General features: G+C 44.1%; 1 long non-coding RNA gene and 1 pseudogene across 1 annotated transcript; one reads left to right on the top strand and one right to left on the bottom strand.

Annotated features, from left to right (window-relative positions):
• Positions 1–469: 469 nt before the first annotated feature.
• On the top strand, positions 470–9427 carry LOC143443790 (uncharacterized). The gene is made up of 2 exons (XR_013113080.1): positions 470–564; positions 8678–9427. It is a non-coding gene; the product is annotated as an uncharacterized LOC143443790 (long non-coding RNA).
• On the bottom strand, positions 4200–5111 carry LOC117716508 (large ribosomal subunit protein eL27 pseudogene; annotated as a pseudogene).
• Positions 9428–20149: the final 10722 nt, after the last annotated feature.

The following is a 20149-nucleotide window of genomic DNA, read 5'->3' as shown; positions in this document are numbered from 1 at the left end:
CGGCTCGTTTTAGTCATGTGCTAACATGTGATTCGCACTTAGGAGGGCTTAGGAGGGGGGACACCAGTAGAGCCGTCCATCTGAGAAGCTGTAGCTAAAGGCTCTCCTGCCCAGCCTTGCCTCAAGTGGACACGATGAGGAAGGAGAGAGGGGCTGCCCCACAATCTGTGGGAGGGAATGCAAATGTACCCAGTGAGATGCAAGGCTGCTGAGCCAGCCCTCTGTGAACCTTCTGCATAGGAAAGGAAGAGGAAGAGGGAGGCTCTGTACCTTCAAGAAAGCCACAACCCTGAATCTGATGGCCCAGGACATTTGCAGCTGCCCAGGGTTGGAGGTGGGGGAGTGTTGCCCGCTCCGCTCTGCCAGCCCTCTCTGCCAACCATCCATACCACTCTCCCTCATGAGCTCATCTGATTAATATGTAACCAAAGAAGTGAAAGGCATTTCACAATCTGCATGTCTCGGCAGTTCTGACATTCCTCCAGGCTGGAAGCCATCGCCAGCCAGGCCTTCTCCCTTGTGACATATTTATTCTTCCTCTTCAGATTCAAACCATTCCAGAAGGTGAGTTTAGAAATACAGCAAAAGCAGCCTGCTTGTCGGCAGTATTTACATGCCTTACATACCCTGGAAATATGTGGCTTATTAATGAGTGATTTCCCAGCCTCTTCAATAAGCTTTTTTATTAGCATGACACTCCTTAACTTACAAATGTCAAGCCGCCGTGCCCTGTTTGTGTCTCCTTTATGATATTTAGTATAAAGATGGAGCAGTATTTATGTCCCTCACAATCAGAGAATGGATTGTTTTAAGATCACACAGCCTAGATGCGATAAAGAAAGGAGGAAGCTCACAAAATGATAAATATTTTCATTAAAAACTTTAAAACTAAAAGTTCAAAGATATGTTCTCCTCTCTTATTTCTTGTCAAAACATGACTTAGGACCCCAAACTAATCTACTTTCAATTTTATTCCATATTTCAGCGCTGTCATAGTACTCAGCGGAGAGTATTGGAATACGATCATTTTTTATTTTGTTGATGTTACCGACAGCTTTATTTCACAAAGCAATCTTATACTATGTCTAGCAGTAGCAGGGCATAGAGGTCAAATAGTCTATCCTTACAGGTAGAGAGCTTATTAAATGGAATGTCTATTAAACCCGATGGACAACATAAAGAAACATTTCAGCAAAATACTTTTAACATAGTTCAATGAAGATACGGCTCGAAAGGGTAGTAAATAATTTAAACAGAGACCAGTGGGGGAATTGTTCTTTTTTTTTTTTTTTTTAACAGCATCTTCAATTTATATTTCAAACAAAGCGGGTAACTAGAAAGACAGAAAGGAACAAAAGCTACAGAGAACAGCCCAAGGTTTCCCATCCTTGCAGGATGGATATTTCCCTAACAAGTGTGGAGGCGTGTAGTGCCTCGGCGCAGAGCTAAATCGACAATTCTCTGTTACAAAGTTCATTTAAAATAGTCCAGCCAGGAAGCACGGGTAGGACAACCCAGGATCCCAGCACTAGGGAGCCAGAGCTCAAGGCCAGCCTGAATTACACTATACCCTGTCTCTAAAAAGTAAACAATGCAGAGATGGAGAGGTGGTCCAGTGGTTAAGAGCACTGACTGTTCTTCCAAAGGACCTGAGTTCAATTCCCAGCACCCACAAGGCAGCTCACAACTATCTGTGGCTCCAGTTCCAGGGGACCTGACACTCCCACGCAGGCAAAATACCAATGTACATATAATAGATATGTAGCCATAAACCATCTAGCCATAAGCATTTTATGATTGTAGGTGAGATAACTTTGGGGACAGGGGACTTGTCTCCTAGTCATGTAGGCCAGGCTGGACTTGGTTTTATATGTCTCTGCAAGATTTACAGGTGTGCACTTCCACACCTGGAGAGAACATTTTTAAAAGGTTCTTCCTAGAACGTGCTTTAGAGAATAGTTCATTTTAAAATTATTGATAGATCATAGTCCTTGAGAGGCAAAGACAAGAGGATCTTAAGGCTAGCCTGGCCTACATATCAAGTTCTAGGACAACCAGGATTACAAAGAGAGTCTCTCTCTCTCTCTCTCTCTCTCTCTTTCTTTCACACACACACACACACACACACACACACACACACTTATATATGGTTTTACTTCTAAGAAAGTACAAAGCTTTACTTCTAAGAAAAAGATTGACTAGATAATATGTGTCCACTTACTGAATAGATTTGGTGTACGAATCTAAATGTGGAGCTGGGGTCGTGGATCAGACAGAAAGTGCTTGTCCAGAATTCTCAAGGCTCCGGGTTCCATCCACACTGCTACAGAGAATAATGACATCTCAATGCAATTACAAAGGATTCTAAAAGAGTGTGTTAACTCACTTTTAAGATGTATTCTTATGCCGGGCAGTGGTGGCACATGCCTTTAATCCCAGCACTTGTGAGGCAGAGGCAAGCGGATTTCTGAGTTCGAGGCCAGACTGGTCTACTGAGTGAGTTCCAGGACAGCCAGAGCTACACAGAGAAACCCTGTTTCAAAAAACCAAAAAAAAAAAAAAAAGTATTCTTATGATTTTTAATTATATGTAGGTGTGTAAATATGCACGTGGGTATGTATGCACGTGAGTGAAAGTCCCTCTAGAGGCATCTGGTCTCCTGGAGCTGGAGTGACAGAGAATTTCAAATCACCTGACATGGATGCCGGAAGCCAAGCTTGAGTCCACCCAGAGGACAGTGAGTGCCACAAAGCCAGATATCTGGCCCCCAAAATGTGTTAATTCAGAGCAGAATACTTATTTATTTATTTATTTATTTATTTTTATTTATTTATTTTTGGTTTTTCGAGACAGGGTTTCTCTGTGTAGCCCTGGCTGTCCTGGAACTCATTCTGTAGACCAGTCTGGCCTCGAACTCAGGAATCCATCTGCCTCTGCCTCTGCCTCCCAAGTGCTGGGATTAAAGGCGTGAGCCACCACCGCCCGGCCAGAATTTTTATTTAGATATCCCTGGTAAGTCCTTAATTATGTGTGTGTGTGTGTGTGATTAAGCTTATCATTACTTTAATCATATTTAGTATTTACTTTCTGTATGAGAGAGAGAGAGAGAGAGAGAGAGAGAGAGAGAGAGAGAGAGAGAGAATGCACAAACTGAAATAGCTATCGCACTTCACGTTCATGCTTTGAGATCCGACAAAGACAGCAACCAGCATCTGCAATATCAATGAAGGTTAGTAAGAGTACCGCATCTCTTATTCTTGAAACTGGGTGCCCAGTCTCTCATCAGGAAATCAGGTCCCTGGTCTCTTGCCAAGAATATAAACTACTTGATGTAGGGTTATCAGTAGATTTACCTGGCGGGATAATTAATAAGCTACAGAAACATAAAACCTGAGTTGTTAAAGTTTACAGTCGCCTCCCTTGCAGCATCTCCCCGGCCACTGTCCTTGCTTCCGTCCACAGTAAATCATCTACCTAAATGTATTTGCACCCAATCATTTTTTAAAGTCACAATCTTTGTAGTGTCAACTTGTCAAGGGTCAAAGGGAAGAACAGGCAAGATTCCCAAATCAATCTGCTCGTAGAAACTGTCTCGTTTCATTTCAAATTACCTGCTGTGGTGGATGCCGGGTATGGACAAACTGCCTTCCTCCATAAACCATGACAGCATGGGTCGAACTTATGCGATCACTCATAAGGTCCGAGTCACGTCTCTTCTGTCATTAACTACTTTTAAACGGCTCTGCAGGGTAAGTGATCTTGCAGGGCAGCCACAGATATAAATACTGTTTGGACAGTTTAATGTCAAGAGACAACTCCTCTGGGATTAAAACTGTGTAACCCAATAAGACAGCTACCCACACAAGGACTAAGGTGCTTTGGTATCATTACTGGAAGTCATATCTTTACATATGTTTTGTGCAAGTGAGCCCGTGGTAAGCCAAACATTGTTCATCTACATTATGTAATGGCATGGTAAACTGAAATATTAAAAAATAAAATAAAATAACACTCAGAGCCTCGGCCTTTCCAGAAAGAGTTCTTCCACAGTTTATACGTTGTCCTTATGAGGCTGACCAGAAAGTGAGAGCATAAGACAGTTTGATCCTTGGGTTTGTGGAACTCCAGGGATTATTTTATTTTTTATTATTTTTATTTTCTATTTTTTGAAAATTTTAATGGCAAAACCAAAAATATACCTAAAAGCGAAGCTTCTAGAAAAACCATTTGTTCTTCCCTGTCTTGTATCACTCCTCAAACTTGACCTTGGCCTCCCGCTTGGCATTGTGTTTCAAAGCTGGGTCCCTGAACACAGCCTTATTGACAACAGTCTTGTCCAAGGGGATATCCACAGAGTATCTTATGGGCATGAGGTGGTTGTAGTTATAAACTTTCACAAAAGAATGCATCTTGGATCGCTTGGCGATTTTCTTCTTGGCCATGGCGGCTGTCACTTTTGGGGATAGGGCCAATCCCAACCACCAGGGCACGGCTGTAAGGGCGGTCTGAGGTGCCATCATCAAGGTTCTTTACCATGACGGCTTTGTGTCCAGAGTAGCATCCAGCCAGGACGAGCACCACCTTCCCGGGTTTCATGAACTTGCCCATTTCAACAGCAAGGAGCAGGCACCCAGCAGAAAGGAAAGGTCAATGGACTGTTAAAGACCTAAAGCTGTCCTTGAAGTCAGAGCAGTAGGATACAATAACATGTGCACCAAGAACCAGGCGAGAGGAACTAGGACTGGAATCATTACTCTATCGCCATCTTGGCTGACCCATGCTGGTAAACACAGCAATGCCTAAATTAACGACTGATATTTACTCGACATTTGATATATGCTGTGTACTGTATAGAGGGCTATATATGTATGACCTTGCTGAGACTCACATCCTAACGAGGAATCCGTTTTCATCTCCGTTCAAAGGTGCTAAGGCTGTGCATCAGAGCAGACAAAGACTTGCCTCAACATTCTGTGTGCAAATGGGGAAGTCAGCTATGACGCTATGCCGTCTCCCCCCGAAGGAAATTTTCTTGCTTGACCTATGAAGTATTGCATGGTATAAATACAGCGGCTCTGCTTTCTTTAACACACACACACGCTATGTGCAAAATCCTTCCGAATCACTAAAAGGAAAGTGTTGCTTAGTTACGGGAAGGCGCATTGAGTCAAATCGAGTGGATATAAGAATCCCTCAGTGGGAACATGAAGACTTTCCAGAGGGTACGTGGGCATGGAACTTTTAAGGAAATCAATTTCAAAATACCGTGCCCATATGCTTTCTTTCCTAAAATTAATCATCCTGAGAACATACGCTAATCCACTCTCTACCCCAAATCACAACAGATGTTCCCCAACCTACTTCAAAAGAAACACCCACACACACACACACCCCGACTCTTATCTCACCAGAGGGTGAGAGCCTCTACCTCCTTACCAGTCCATCCCCAGAAGAGATGTGTGTCAATCAATCCTCCTGCTTCTGCCTCCTTCAGCAAATCCTACCCGCTTGCGCCACCACAACCGGCTAGTTGTGTGTCAATCAAAAGCCTTCTGTGTTTAAAACTCACCTACCAAATGGAATGGATCTAAGAGGTCCTTGTCAGTTTCTGATGCTACCTCAATGTGGAAAGGCAGCTGCTGACCTTCAGAACCTCTCTTTAGGCTGTACACACACAGCATACAGTAGAAAATGAATAAGAACAACCAGCATAGGACAAGCTGCCTTAGGATAGCATCTACCGGAAAGGGGGTGGGGGAAGGTTGGGAGGGAGGGATGGATGGAAACACTGTCTCAAAGGGAAAGATACAGGAGAGTTTGAGTATCTTTAAACGGGTGCTGATGAGTGCAAAATTCCTGTGAAACCCATATTCCTCTGCATACATCACAACCAGTTTCTCATCTGGAGCACTGTGGACAGTCAGGGCTATGGTCTGCTGACTAAACATAGGATGTCAACAACACACTTGGTCTCTGCACACATGCAGACATATATACTCACACATGCATGCATGTACATAGCATGACCTCTAAAAAAACATCTTATCACATGGCCCAGGGTGAGGAGGGAGGAGTGCACTTAAAGAAGCTGTGCAATGGATTTATTATGTTTTCAGATTTTGATATTAAATTTATTCACAACTTCCAATTGAAATTGTGCAGAACACATAATTAATTTTCTTTAAAAAGCATTATTATTGCTTGTGCACCCAGGATGAGGGAGGGTATTTGTGTAAATTTTAGAGAACAATTTTTTTTTGTTTGTTTTGGTTTGGTTTTCGAGACAGGGTTTCTCTGTGTAACCCTGGCTGTCCTAGAACTCACTCTGTAGACCAGGCTGGCTTCAAACTCAGAAATCTACCTGCCTCTGCTTCCCAAGTGCTGGGATTAAAGGCGTGTGCCACCACCGCCCGGCGAGAACAATTTTTTAAATTTACTTGATTTTTATTTTATCTGTATGAGTGTTCTGACTGATTATATATATGTAAATATACATATATATAAATGAATGTATATAAATATGTGCATATGTAAATATACATGATTTACACATGGTGTCTATGGAAGCCAGAGGAGGGTGTTAGAGTCTCATGGAACTGGAGTTACAGAGGGTTGTAAGCTGCCATGAGAGTGTAGGGAACTGAATTCAGCAACTCTGCAAGAGCAGCAAGTGCCCTTAACCCAGGAGCCATCTCTCCAGCCCTGTCAGAGGACAACTTTGTGGGGTCTGTTCTCTCTATCTTTAGTTCCAAGAACTTGAGTCAGGTGCCAGGGTTTGCATGACCTTTACCTGATGAGCCATCTGCCCAAGACTGAATAAAATTTTTGAAAATTATTTTAAGAAGTGTACATGGGGGCTGAAGAGATGACTCAGAAGTTAAGAGCATTCATTGCCTGCTTTTTCAGAGTGGTGGCTCACAACTCTCTGAAATTCCAGGTTCAGTGGTTCCAGCACCAGCTTCTGGCTTCCCGGGCACCAGGCACGCAAGTGGCACTCAGATGTACATGCTGACAAAACACTCATACATAGAAAATTTGTTGTTGTTTTGGTGTTTTGAGACAGAGTTTCTTCTCCGTTTAACAGCCCTGGTTGTCCTGGAACTCGCTTTGTAGACCAGGCTGGCCTCGAACTTGCTGCCTTCCAAGTGCTGGGATTAAAGGTATGCTCCATCGAGTCTAATTTTTTTGTGGAAGTATATGTGGGTAAAAATGGTCCCAAGGCCACAGAACAGCAGTGATTCAGGTGATGTGTTCTGAAGGAAGCTCTCCTGAGGACTGATTTCCATTGCTCCAATGATTCAGGTTCCAAATTGAAAGGAAGCTGCAGCACCACGGAGATGGAGATGGCCATGTGGTGTGTGGATGCAGCAACTGCCAGTGTAGAAGCAGGGGCTTAGAGGCACAGCATGTGCCACAGAGAATGGTTTGTAAACAACAGAATCATAACCCGGAGTAGGTGTCATTCCTCAGTAATTTCAGGACTTTTCTACTGTTATTTTTTGTGTGTGGGGTGTTTTGCCTGCATGTGTGTCTCGGTAGCATGTGGGTGCCTGGAGCTGGTAGAGGCCAGAAGAGGTGGTGGACCCCCTAGAACTGGAGTTACTGATGGTGATGAGCTACCGCATAGGCCCTGAGATTCAAATCTGGGTCCTCTGGAAGAGCAGCCAGTGCTCTCAAGTGATGAACCGGCTTTTCAACTCACTCACTCTTCAGGAATTTCACAGCTGCATCTTTCTTTCCATACTTTTTTGAGTGGGGTCCTACTTCATAGCCTAGACTGTCCTCCAACTCAAAGCAACTCTTCTGTCTCAGCCCCATGACTTATTTTTAATGATTCAAATAAGCTTTCCCCCTCACCGCAACTCACAATGGCAAAATTAGGTAGTGCACACAGGCAAGACTGAGGAAACGATACAAGTCATAAATCTCATAATCTAGAGGTAAAAGAAGAAATAGGACCTTCTGGGGCTGGAGAGTGGTTAAGATGGCTCACTGACTGCTCTTCCAGAGGTTCTGAGTTCAATTCCCAGGAACCACATGGTGGCTCACAACCATCTGTAATGAGATCTGGTATCCTCTTCTGGCCTGCAGGCACACACGCAAGCAGAACGCTCTCTATATAAAAAAGAAATCTAAAAAAGAAAGAAACAAACAAACAAAGGGGGCCTTCATGTACGTATTCTTTTGAAACCCTACATACTAAAACTGGCAGCTCATAGCTAGGTGTGATGTTACACACACCTGTAATCCAAGTACTCTGGAGACAAGAGGCAGAAAGACCAGGAGTTCAAGGCCAGCTTAAGCTATGTAGTAAGATCCTATCTCAAGATTTAAAAAAAAAAAAAAAAAAAAGGCTGGAGAGATGGCTCAGCGGTTAAGAGCACTGTCTGCTCTTCCAGAGGTCCTGAGTTCAATTTCCAGCATCTACATGATGGCTTACAACAATCTGTAATGGGATGCCCTTTTCTAGTGTGTCTGAAGACAGCTACAATTACCCATATAAATAAAATAAATAAATCTTTAAAATATAAAATATATATGTGTATATACATACACACACACACACACACATATACACACATACTCAGTTTCAACTCCAATTCTTCAATTTTTTTTACCATACATATTTAAAATGCCTTCTGTTTTTACAGTAATCTATTATAATAATGCCTTTCAGATCTGGTATCTCATCTGACCTCACCAAGTTTTGGAGCTGCGCATCCATCCAGCTTTGAATGGGAGCCAGTAGGCCCTAGAAGCTGTGTGACTGAAGCGCTACGTTCAGTGTTCTTCCAGGGACCACACGGCTTCTGAACAAAGGCAGTCAGCAGTCTGCAGAGTGTGGCAATGACTGCTTCTGGAAGCACAACCCTGGAGAAGACAGTGCGTGCATTTGACCAGACTTAGAAAGGGGAGATGGGGGGGAAGGCTTGCCAAGTTCACATTTGGTATCTGAATCTTTAAAAGAAAGTCAAGATTTCCCAATATCTTGGATATTGGAACAAGATTTCCCAATATCTTGGAGTCGGAACAATCGCACTTCTTAGTTTAGTTGGAGCCATGAATGAGCTCAAGGCGAAGCTGGCCTTCTGAAAACTGTGTTGGCCAGGGACTGGCGACACACAAAGCCTCCAAGACAAGAGGAAGCATAGTAATGAGTGCAGTGCAGTATCATGGGAGCCAAATCCTCAAATGACCAACGGACCACATAAAAGAACGGCCACAGTAGAACTCCCTGCAGCCAGCCTGTGTGTATTCAGTGAGTCCCTCAGCAGTAGTGTCTTGGGCTCTGGGGACCTAGCATCAGGGCAGCAGATTATGATGGAGAAGCATCAGAGGCAGGAGATACCCACAAACAGATACCACCTCCAAGTCATGCTTTTCTCAAGCACGAGGGGGGGGGGAATAAACGAGTCTTATTCATGAATGCTGACCTTGCCTGTCATTTTACTATGGTGCAAGGCCTGGGCCAGTCACCCCCATGTATTACCCCATGTGACCCCCACTGTCCACAGCATTGCTAGCTCTGTATGGAAGATGACCGTGACACACTCATACAAGTGTGACGGGACAGGCACAAATCCACCTGGCTTGTCTCCAGAGCTCATGTCAACGGTGACCTACACCGCCTTTCTCTTCTTCCCCACATCTGCAGCGTCTGGCCTCGCCTTTTTTTCCAAAAGTAACTTTCAGCCTAGGTTGTACGGCAGCGTTCATCAACCTGTGGGTCACGAGCCCCACGAAGGCTGAATGATCCTTTCACAGGGGTCATTGAAGACCATCTGAAAACACAGATATTTACATTATAATTCATAGCAGGAGCAGAATTACAGTTAGGAAGTAGCAATGGAACAATTTTATGGTTGTGGGTCACCACAATAGGATTCTAGACATGTATGAAAGGGCCGTAGCATTAGGAAGGTTGAGAGGAATAGAAGGGACCTCTGTATCTCTGCCCTGTAAATCAGTGCCTTGTTCTCTGCTGTCTGCTGCTCCTAGCAGAGTCCCTAATTCTAGCTAGCTAGGTTGTTTATGTGTGTTTGTTTGAGACAGGGTCTTACTATGTAGCCCCAGATGGCCTGGAGCTCACAGAGATCCACCTGCCCTTGCCAGCGGAGAACTGAGATGAAAGGCATGTACCACCATATCAGCTTAGATTTTTGTTTTGTGTGCTATCTATATTTAATTATTTTTCCTTTATGTGTATGAATGTTTTCCCTGCATGTCTGTATGTGCACTATATGCATGCCAGTCGGATCCCTTGGAACTGGAGCTATGGATGGCTATGAGACACGGTATGGGTGCTGCTGGGGATCAAATCAGGGTCCTCCACAAGAAGTACTGCCTGGCAGTGGTAGCTCACACCTTTAATCCCATCGCTTGGAAGGCAGAGGCAGGCAGATTTCTGAGTTCGAGGTTAGCCTGGTCTACAGAGTGAGTTCCAGGACAGCCAGGATCACACAGAGAAACCCTGTCTCAAAAAACCAAAAAAATAAAATAAATAAATAAATAAATAAATAAATAAATAAATAAATAAATTGCTGAGCCATCTGTCCAGCCCTTGGACTCAAATTCTTTTTATTTATTTATTCATTCATTTGTTTACTATTTTTTGAGACAGGGTTTCTCCCTGACTGACCTGGAACTTGCTTTGTTTGTAGACAAGGCTGTACTCAAACTCCAGAGATCCATCTGCCTCTGAGCCTCAAGTGCTGGGATTAAAGGTGTGCAGAATCAACCCCACTTGAACTAGAATTATTGATCCTCCTGGCTCTGCCTCTCACGTGTTGAGTTTATAATGTGTGTGCTATGGTGTCCAGCTTCACAATTAGCTCTTAACTAGCTAGTGAGTGGAGCTGAGAGCCACCAGGCTGATTCAGCGAGCTCCTGCTCCAGCTCCCGCTCCCGCTCCCACTCCAGCTCTGGAGTATGCATAGGGCACACAGTAGGAACAGTTCAATGGCACATTAGTGCCTACAAATTTTGATTATAAATCTGGACACATGTTCAATCCAAATTCCTGTGTGTGTGCATAGTCTTTTCTCCCAGTTGTGGTACTGAGGATTGGATCTGGGGCCCATGGCTATCAGCAAGTTCTTACCACTGAGGAGTATTCTCAACAGCTTTTGGTTTGTATTTTAAGATGGGGGGGATTCGTTAAGCTGACTAGGCTGGCCTAGAACTCACTCTGTAATGCAGGCAGGCCTTGAATTGGGGATTCTTCTGCCTCAGATTCCCTAGTAGCTTGATGTCAGGCCTTTTGCCACAGAGCTAGCAAAGAAATCCAGAGTGCACACTTCCCCCCTCCCCCCCAACCCCCGCAGTGGTCATAAGGGCTTTAACTTGGAGCTTCGGTTTTAGAGAAAGACCGTTGACTCTAGTGGCGGCTCTCCCTAAGGCTTTCCACGTTAAAACAAAGCAAGCAAACAAAACAACAACAACAACACAGCCCACCTTAAACCTTGACTGACTATATTACTTGTTGTCCAAACTCCAACACTTTGGTTCAGTGGTACTCAGCCTTCCTAATGTGGTTACCCTTTAATACACTTCATATTGTGGTGACCACCAAGCATAAAATTATTTTCGTTGCTACTTTATGACTGTAATTTTGCTGCTGTTATGAATCACAATGTAAATAACTATCTGATATGCAGGATATGTGATATACGACCACAGGTTAAGAACTGATTCTTTAGACAGTGAAAGGGGAAGCTGGGTATGATGGACCAGCTGTAATCCTAGTGATGCTGAGGCAGGAGGATCAAGACCAGCCTAGGCTGCACAGTGAGACCTCGTCTCCAGAGTAGGCAGAGAAAGGGGTGCCAATAGCACCCGGCTCATTCTTGACATCTGACTTTTTTTCAAGTCATGAAAAGAAGAGGTGTGCAAATGTGCCACGGCACACGTGTAGAGGTCAGAGGTCAGCTTCATTATGATTTTTCCTTCCACTTTTTTTATTAAGAATTTTTGTTTTAAATTTTATTTATATGAGTACACTGTAGCTGCCTTTAGACACACCAGAAGAGGGCATCGGATCCCATTACAGATGGTTGTGAGCCACCATGTGGTGGCTGGGAATTGAACTCAGGACCTCTGGAAGAGCAGTCAGTGCTCTTAACCGCTGAGCCATCTCTCCAGCCTTCTTCACTTGTATATGGGTTCCAGGGCTTGAACTCAGCTTGTCAGCTCTGCAAGGCAAGGGCTTTTATCTGCTAAATCGTCTTAAGGCCCTACTTATTCCCCCTAGAGGAGACATGTTTAGAGGCTATCTGAGAGTAGAAAACAAATCAAAGAACTTTCTCTACTTACTCATCAATCATCAAAGAAAACATTTGAGGGCGGGGGAGGGAAACCTGGCTGGAAGCATGGCAGCATGCATGCAGACTGGGGGAAGGAGTTCTACATCCAGATTGGCAGGCAGCAGGAAGAAAGAGACACACTGGGCTTGTCTTAAGCTGAAACTCAAAGCTTTTCCCCTCTACTTTCAGTGACATACTTCCTCCAGCAAGGCCACACCCACTCCAACAAAGCCGCGCCTCCTAGTAGGGCCACTCCCTGTGAGCCTATGGAGAATGTTTCAGTTCAAACCACCACAACAACAGTGCCTCCCTCCTTGTGTTTGGCTAATCTGGTGGTGTTGCAAGTGAGGAAACAGGCTTGCTGACTTACTGTAAAGCTAGGTAACACATGCAGGGGCGTACAGGGGTCAGAACAAAGTCAAGGCAGGGGTTCGATCGAGAGCCAATCCCTTACGTGCTTGGAACACCCAACCATCTCCTGGCTCTCGGAACCCAGGTCTTTTGTTGTATGTTCACTGTATAGGCAAGACTGAGTTGACCACTGGTAATGAATTTGCAGCTTCTCTCCTTTCCCTGTGCTTTCCAGGTGCCCAGCCTCCATCCTAAAGCCAGTCATTAGCTCGTTAGCATCCAAAAACAAACAAAAAAATCTCACACTTATCATAATTTACTAGCTCAGCATTACCCATTAGCTGAGTGTGGTTCAGGCACGCTCTCTAGAGACGCTGATAGACTACTGGGATGGTGTGGCAGAGCATCTGTTGAGCACATGAGGTGCTGGGTTCCATCCCAAGAATCGCTTAGGAAAAAGTCTAGTCGGGATAGCACATGTATTCCATCAGCGGAGGGGATTTTCAACATGGAGCAGGGCCTACTGCAGGTAAGTTTAACCCAACATGGCCCTGTGGCAGGAAAACAGCTCCTATTTGTCAACCCTGGCACTGCTTGGCAGGCCTGGCTTTGTTTCTTGTTGCATTTTGAGGATGGGATGTTTTGGGCCAGAAGGGCATCAGGAAGATGTATGAGCAGAAACTGTCGGCACCTAAGATGGCCACCAGAACAACAGCCAGAAAACATGTAACTACACTGTAATCTATCTGCCAGCTAAATGGTGAACCCTCCAGCACCATGCCTGTTGACAATCGCCATGGCAACGGTGACAGGGAACTATAGAAGGAACACAAAGAGGCTGCCTTAAAGTTCCCAGAAAAGAGATGAATAAGTATCTCCACTACCCATCACACTTAGCAGCCATCCTTCACCTCATCTTTAAATTTTTTTTTAAAAATTTACCTTTATTTTATGTGCATTGGTGTTTTGCCTGAATGTATATCTGTGTGAGAATGCCAGGTCTTAGAATTATAGACAGTTGTGAGCGCCATGTAAGTGCCGGCTTTTGAACCCGTGTCCTCTGGAAGAATAGCCAGTGCCTTCAACTGCTAAGCCATCTCTCCAGCACTCTCACTCTCTCATTTTTGATACTATATCTATAACCTCCCTCCCAAGCCAAAAAGATAAAGGTGGGTTTACAAATTGTCCCCGTTTCTCCAGTTCTTGTTGTCGAGTAGGAAGAAGTCCGTTTCACTATTTAATTAATGCTCAGTCTTATCGCTTTCACAATCCAGAAAAGGAAAAATGGCCAGTCTAAAAGGGGCCAGTCTAATCAGTAACAAATCAGGCTGTGAGAATTCAAGGCCAGCCTGGGCTACATAGAAAAGAACAGGTGAAGGCCAGTCTGTCTGAGACAAAGAAGACTGTCTAAAACCAACCAACCAGGCTGGAGGGATGGCTCAGCAGTTAAGAGCACTGACTGCTCTTCTAGAGGTCTTGAGTTCAATTCCCAGCAACCACATGGGGTGTAGTGGCACAAGCCTGTAACCTCAGGAATGGGGGAGCATAGTCAGGAGGATTAGAAGTACAAGGTTGGGGCTGGAGAGATGGCTCAGCGGTTAAGAGCACTGGCTGCTCTTCCAAAGGTCCTGAGTTCAATTCCCAGCAACCATATGGTGGCTCACAACCATCTGTAAGGGGATCTGATGCCCTCTACTGGTGTGTCTGAAGACAGCTATAATGTACTCATATAAATTTTTTTTTTTTTTTTTTTTTTTTTTTTGGTTTTCTCTGTGTAGTCCTGGCTGTCTTGGAACTCACTCTGTAGACCAGGCTGGCCTTGAACTCAGAAATCCACCTGTCTCTACCTCCCAAGTGCTGGGATTAAAGGCATGCACCATCACTGCCCAGCTTGTAAATAAAATAAAATTTTTAAAAATTAAAAAAAGAAGAAGAAGAAGTTTAAGGTCATCTTCAGCTATATGGTGACTTACAAGGTAGCCTGAAAAACATGAAAAAATATATATGTGTATAATATATATGTATGCATGCATATATGTGTATATACTTTATATGTTCCTCTTATATGTTAAATCTATAAAACAAAAAAATAGGGGACTATGGGAAGATAAATATGACCAAAGGACATTTTTTGTATATATAAAAGCATCTTAATAAACCCTGGCATACCATAATGACCTATGCCTATAGTCTCAATCCTCAAGAGGCTGATGGTAAGTTCAAGGCCAACCTGAGCTATGGCAGAAAAACCTGTCAAAAATAAATAAATAAATAAATAAATAAATAAATAAATAAATAAGAATATAAAGTACTATAAATAAACATATAAAATACTATAATGAGATCCATTATTATAAACAATGAATAGTTTTATGATTTCTTTTGTTGCTTTTGTTTTTTTTTTTATGTAGTCGAGCCTGGCCTATACCCTTTGAACTTCCCTATCTGTCTTCATGAGTGCAGAATTACAGTGTTTCTCCCAATAGGCTCTATCCTAGCCTTTGCAGATTGGTTTCCCATTCCAGGACTTTTTCTCCCTGTCTAAAAACTCAGTCTACTCACCCAACACTTAAGTCACTTAGACCTTACATCACCTGTAGCCAACTTCTGTGGCCAGGAAAGACTGTGTGGTTACTGGCTTGCCTCAGGCCACAGGGGTCTGCTTCCCTTGAACTGCTGTGTCAGTGGCAGATGGGCAGGCCAGCTGCCATAACTGTGCCTCCCAGTATTTTTGCAACCTCTGTGCAATCCTTGCCTTGAGAAGATACACATTCCGTGGCTAGCTCCTCACCAGTGAATAAAGTGGCCAGGTATGCAGTTACATGTCACAAGGCTTGAGAGTCTGCTTGCTAATGGTAGCCTGTTCTTACTGGCTTGACAAAATAGGAGTCATGTTATGGCAAGGAATTGAGTGGCCTCCAGGAAGTGGGGCTGGCCAACAGATCACAGCCAAGAAGAGGAGGCAACTTAAGAAGAACTGAGTTCTGCCAATAACCCTATTAGTTTGGAAGCAAGCCTCAGGTCCAGGCAACTAGCCATAGCAAGCTGCGCCTGCCCAAACTCTTGCCCTCAGAAACCGTGAGGTGTTAACATCATTGACACCACTATGATCAAGATTGCACTGTACCCAGAGGCCAGTAACTAATGCACCAGCCAAGGCAAGGGCAGGTCGCTGTTGTTGTTGCAGAATAGGGAATCCAGGTTAGAAGGCAAAAGCAAGTGTCCATCATTGTCCCTACCTGGGGATTACATGTCCCACACTTTTTTCTGAGGTTTCTTTGAATGGTATAAAGAACAAATTGTTTGCATATAGAATCTGGGAAAATAAGTTCCCTTAAACACACACACACACACACACACACACACAGCCACATGTTTAAAAGCAAAATCAAACATGTAACCTTTGATTTTGACCCATCCATACCAATTACAGTGACCACCCAATAACCGAAAACTGACTATAACCAGTATTTTATGGAGTGGATCCAATGGAGTGGATTTTAAAAAGAAATCATCATAATAGATTCAAAAGTAATTAAGCACACTATAACATTTTAAAATAGTCTCTATTAGCCTGATGTGGTGGAGCATACTTCCAGTACTCCGGAAGCAGAGACAGGTGTATTTCTGTGAGATCAAGACAGTCTGGTCTACATAGCCAGTTCTAGGACAGCCAAGGCTATACAGTAAGAACCTATTTCAAGGGCTGGAGAGATGGCTCAGTGGTTAAGAGCACTGACTGCTCTTCCAGAGGACCCAGATTCAACTCCCAGCCCTCACATGGTAGCTCACAACTGTCTGTAACTCCAGCTCAAGAGAATCTGGCACCCCTAAACAGACAAACATTTAGGCAAAACATCAATGCAAACAGAAATAAATAATAAATCTTAAAAAAAAAAAAAAAAAAAAAAATCAAGCCAGGCAGTGGTGGGTGGTGCATACCTTTAATCCCAACACTTGGGAGGCAGAGGCAGGTGGATCTTTATGAGGCCAGCCTGGTCCACAGAGCGAGTTCCAGGACAGTCAAGGCTACATAGAAACCCTGTCTCATGCAAACAAATAAACAAAAATCAAAGTTTTTAAGTTTTACATACAAAAAGTCACAAACTGTAACTACATGTAAATGTGTGTGTGTGTGTGTGTATTTCTTAAGACAAGGTTCTGAGGAAGACTGGCCTTAACTCACTGTATAACCCAGGCGTTAAAAGCAAAAATAGCTGGAGGCTGGAGAGATGGCTCAGAGGTTAAGAGCACTGTCTATTCTTCCAGAGGTCTTGAGTTCAATTCCCAGCAGCCACATGGTGACCTACAACCATCTGTAATACACACAATTCCCTCTTCTGATGTGTCTAAAGGCAGCTACACTGGACTCGTATACATAAAATAAATAAATATATCTTAGAAATTAAAAAAAAAATCAAATAAACAACAAAAAGTAAAAATAGCTGGGCATCAAGTCCCATGCTTGTAATTCTGGCACTTGGGAGCAGGAAGCAGGATTGCCATGAACTCAAAGCCAGGCAGGGCTACCCAGCAATACCCTAATTTAGTTTTAAAGAAAGAAAGAAAGAAAGAAAGAAAGAAAGAAAGAAAGAAAGAAAGAAGGCTCTTGTAGCCAGCACTTAAATTAAGATGTAGAAGACTCAGCAGCATCTTAGCTCCCTTGCTCCACTCCCAGACAGCCCCCATCTTACCCCTGTCACTGTCCCAACCATTGGCTTCATTTGCATATAGGTACCACAGTGTGTGTGTGTGCCTGCCTCCTGTCACTCAGCATCATCTGTGTAATGCTTACCCATGGTCTCTTGTGTGGAGATAATCTAATTTGCTCAGAACCTCAGAGAAGACTGTCATAAGCAACCAGCATACAAGAGGTCATAAGGTATACTGGGAGATTAAATAGAGGGGTGTGGGGTGTGGGTACCTGAGCAAAACTAGATCCCTCAAAACAACACACACACACACAAACACACACACCCCTCTCACTTACGTGTGGCTGAATAGATCAGAACGCCAGTGTTCCCAGACAAAGCTCTGTCCTTCTCGAAGCCTAGGAAGGAGCTTAGGCATGGGGGCCCTGGTATAGGTACAAAAATCCAAACCAGAGGTAGTACCAAGCCAAGGGAGGGGTCAAAGTAGGACAAGAAAGGAGATATGATTAGGAAAGAGAGTCTAGGCCAGGTGGTGGTGGCTCACACCTTTAATCCCAGCACTTGGGAGGCAGAGGCAGGCGGATTTCTGAGTGGAGGCCAGCCTGGTCTACAGAGTGAGTTCCAGGACAGCCAGAACTACACAGAGAAACCCTGTCTCAAAAAAACCAAAAAAAAAAAAAAAAAAGAGAGAGAGAGTCTAGCGTGGGCTGGAATATAGCTCAGTGGGTCATTCTCCTATACTTTAGACCCAGTCTCAAAACAGGGAGGCAGGAGGCAGGGTACAGGATCCAGTGTTTGAAGTCTCTCCAGATCCCAAGCCAGTCCCTACAGCCACTTCATTCCACGCTCAACTGAAAAGAACCAGGCATCTTTGCTCAGCTGGAAATGCCTTTAGAAGTGATTTTCAAGTATAACTTATAAAAGGATGTATAACTTTTGCATCTTCACTTAAGAAAAAATAAGGTCAACTGGATAGTGGAGGTACAGGCCTTCAATCCCAGCACAGGCAGGAGGATCTCTGTGAATTCTACAGAGTGAGTTCCAGGACAGCCATGGCTACACAGAGAAACAGGGGTGAGAGGAAGAAATAAGGTCTAAGCTCAGTAATCCTAACTTATACTCAAAATTTCTCCCTGGAAAAGTCCTTTCAAATATTCAAAAGAGATGAAGCTTACATAAGCCGGGTATGGTGGCTCACATAGTCCCAAGGACTTGAGAAGCTGAGACAGGAGGCTAGTGAGTTTAAAACCAGTCAGGGACTACAAAGGGTCTGAGGGCAGGTGTGCTTTTAAAAGGAGGAGGAAGAGGATGAGGAGAAGGAGGAGGAGTGGTGTTGAAAATGGTCCAGGCAGGGCTGGAGAGATGGCTCAGCGGTTAAGAGCACTGACTGCTCTACCAAAGGTCCTGAGTTCAATTCCCAGCAACCACATGGTGGATCACAACCATCTATAATAGGATCTGATACCTTCTTCTGGTGTGTCTGAAGACAGCTACAATTTATTCATATAAATAAAATAAATAAATCTAAAAGAAAATGGTCTCAGGCAGAAAGAGAAGACAGGAGCTATCTGTTGCTATGACTCCAGTGACTGAAGTTTCATTCTAGACTTTCTGGGATGTTCTGAAGTCTCAAGATAAGAAAGGAGATGACAAGATAAGTTGTGCACCGTGGCAGGAAGCAGAATAGACTGCTGGGGACAGATGGAGACAGGAGTCCTTCCAGGCGTTAGTGGAGGTGCACACCTAGAGAGGAAACACAGGCATTAGATCTACAAAGTGGTTTTAAGAAAACTTGTGTTTCCTTTTAAAAAATCATCTTGTTACACTTATTTACTTTGCTGGGGAGCACGTGTACAAAGGTCAGAGGACAACTTTCCTTTCTACTCTTGAGGATTCTGAGAACTGAACTCAGGCATTGCAGGGCCTGCACCTACTCAAATGCTTAAGTAGTATTTCTAGGAAACTGACAGCATGCTGCTTTTTTGAAGACAATACTCCTTCCATTCCTCAGGCTAAATACCATAGGTCAAGGCAGCCGGTCCTCTTGGTCTCACACCTCAGAATAAACAGTCACCTTTCCCTAGCCAGGCCTTTGAGCATTCCTCACTGTTCTCCCACTAAGAGGAGCCTGGAGTCCTGCCCTTGGCGGTTTCTTTTCCGTCTTCCTCCTTCTCTTCCCCAGTTCCCTCTGTTGATAAGCTGGAATGTTCTAGAGGGAAGCCTGGACTTTTGTTTTTTTCTTGTTGGCCTCCCAGAGCAGAATTAAACCAGTTTGGCAACCTGCCCCTTCCCTCCCAGAGTTTCTGCTCTCTCCCTCTCTCCTTCTCCCCCTCTCTCCCCTTCTCATCTCTCAAAAGTGCTACTGGGGCTCACCCTCTCACCGCTCACTCTGCAGAATCAACAGCACACAATCTGTTATAAATAAATAAGAAAGAGCCAGGAGAGAGAATGTGATCCCAGGGTAGAATGTGCCTGTAATCCCAGAACTCCAGAGGCTGGGGCAAGGGGATCTTGGCAACTTCAAGGTCAGCAGGGTCTATAAAGCAAGACCTTGTTTGTTTGTTTGTTTGTTTGTTTGTTTAAAAAAGTGGAGGCTGGGGACAGGAGAGATTGCCACCTCATCTAGCAACTACACTAATTGAGCAACCAGGGAATTTACTTATTCCCTGCAGCGGACAAGAGTGTGCCCAGGGCTTAAGGAATGCGTATCAGGGCGCATTCCCGACTTCTCCATCTCCAGGCACTAGTCTGGGCCTCACTGGTGCACTTCTCCAACGGGCTTTTCTGAATCGTAGAATAAAAAGTCGGGGCAGCCCTAGAGCTCATGGCCCGGCTGTCTAAAGC

The sequence above is a fragment of the Arvicanthis niloticus genome, chromosome 10, assembly GCF_011762505.2.
Source record: "Arvicanthis niloticus isolate mArvNil1 chromosome 10, mArvNil1.pat.X, whole genome shotgun sequence".
Classification (NCBI taxonomy): domain Eukaryota; kingdom Metazoa; phylum Chordata; class Mammalia; order Rodentia; family Muridae; genus Arvicanthis; species Arvicanthis niloticus.
Note: the sequence above shows the minus strand (reverse complement) of the source record. Positions and strands in the feature narration are given on the sequence as shown.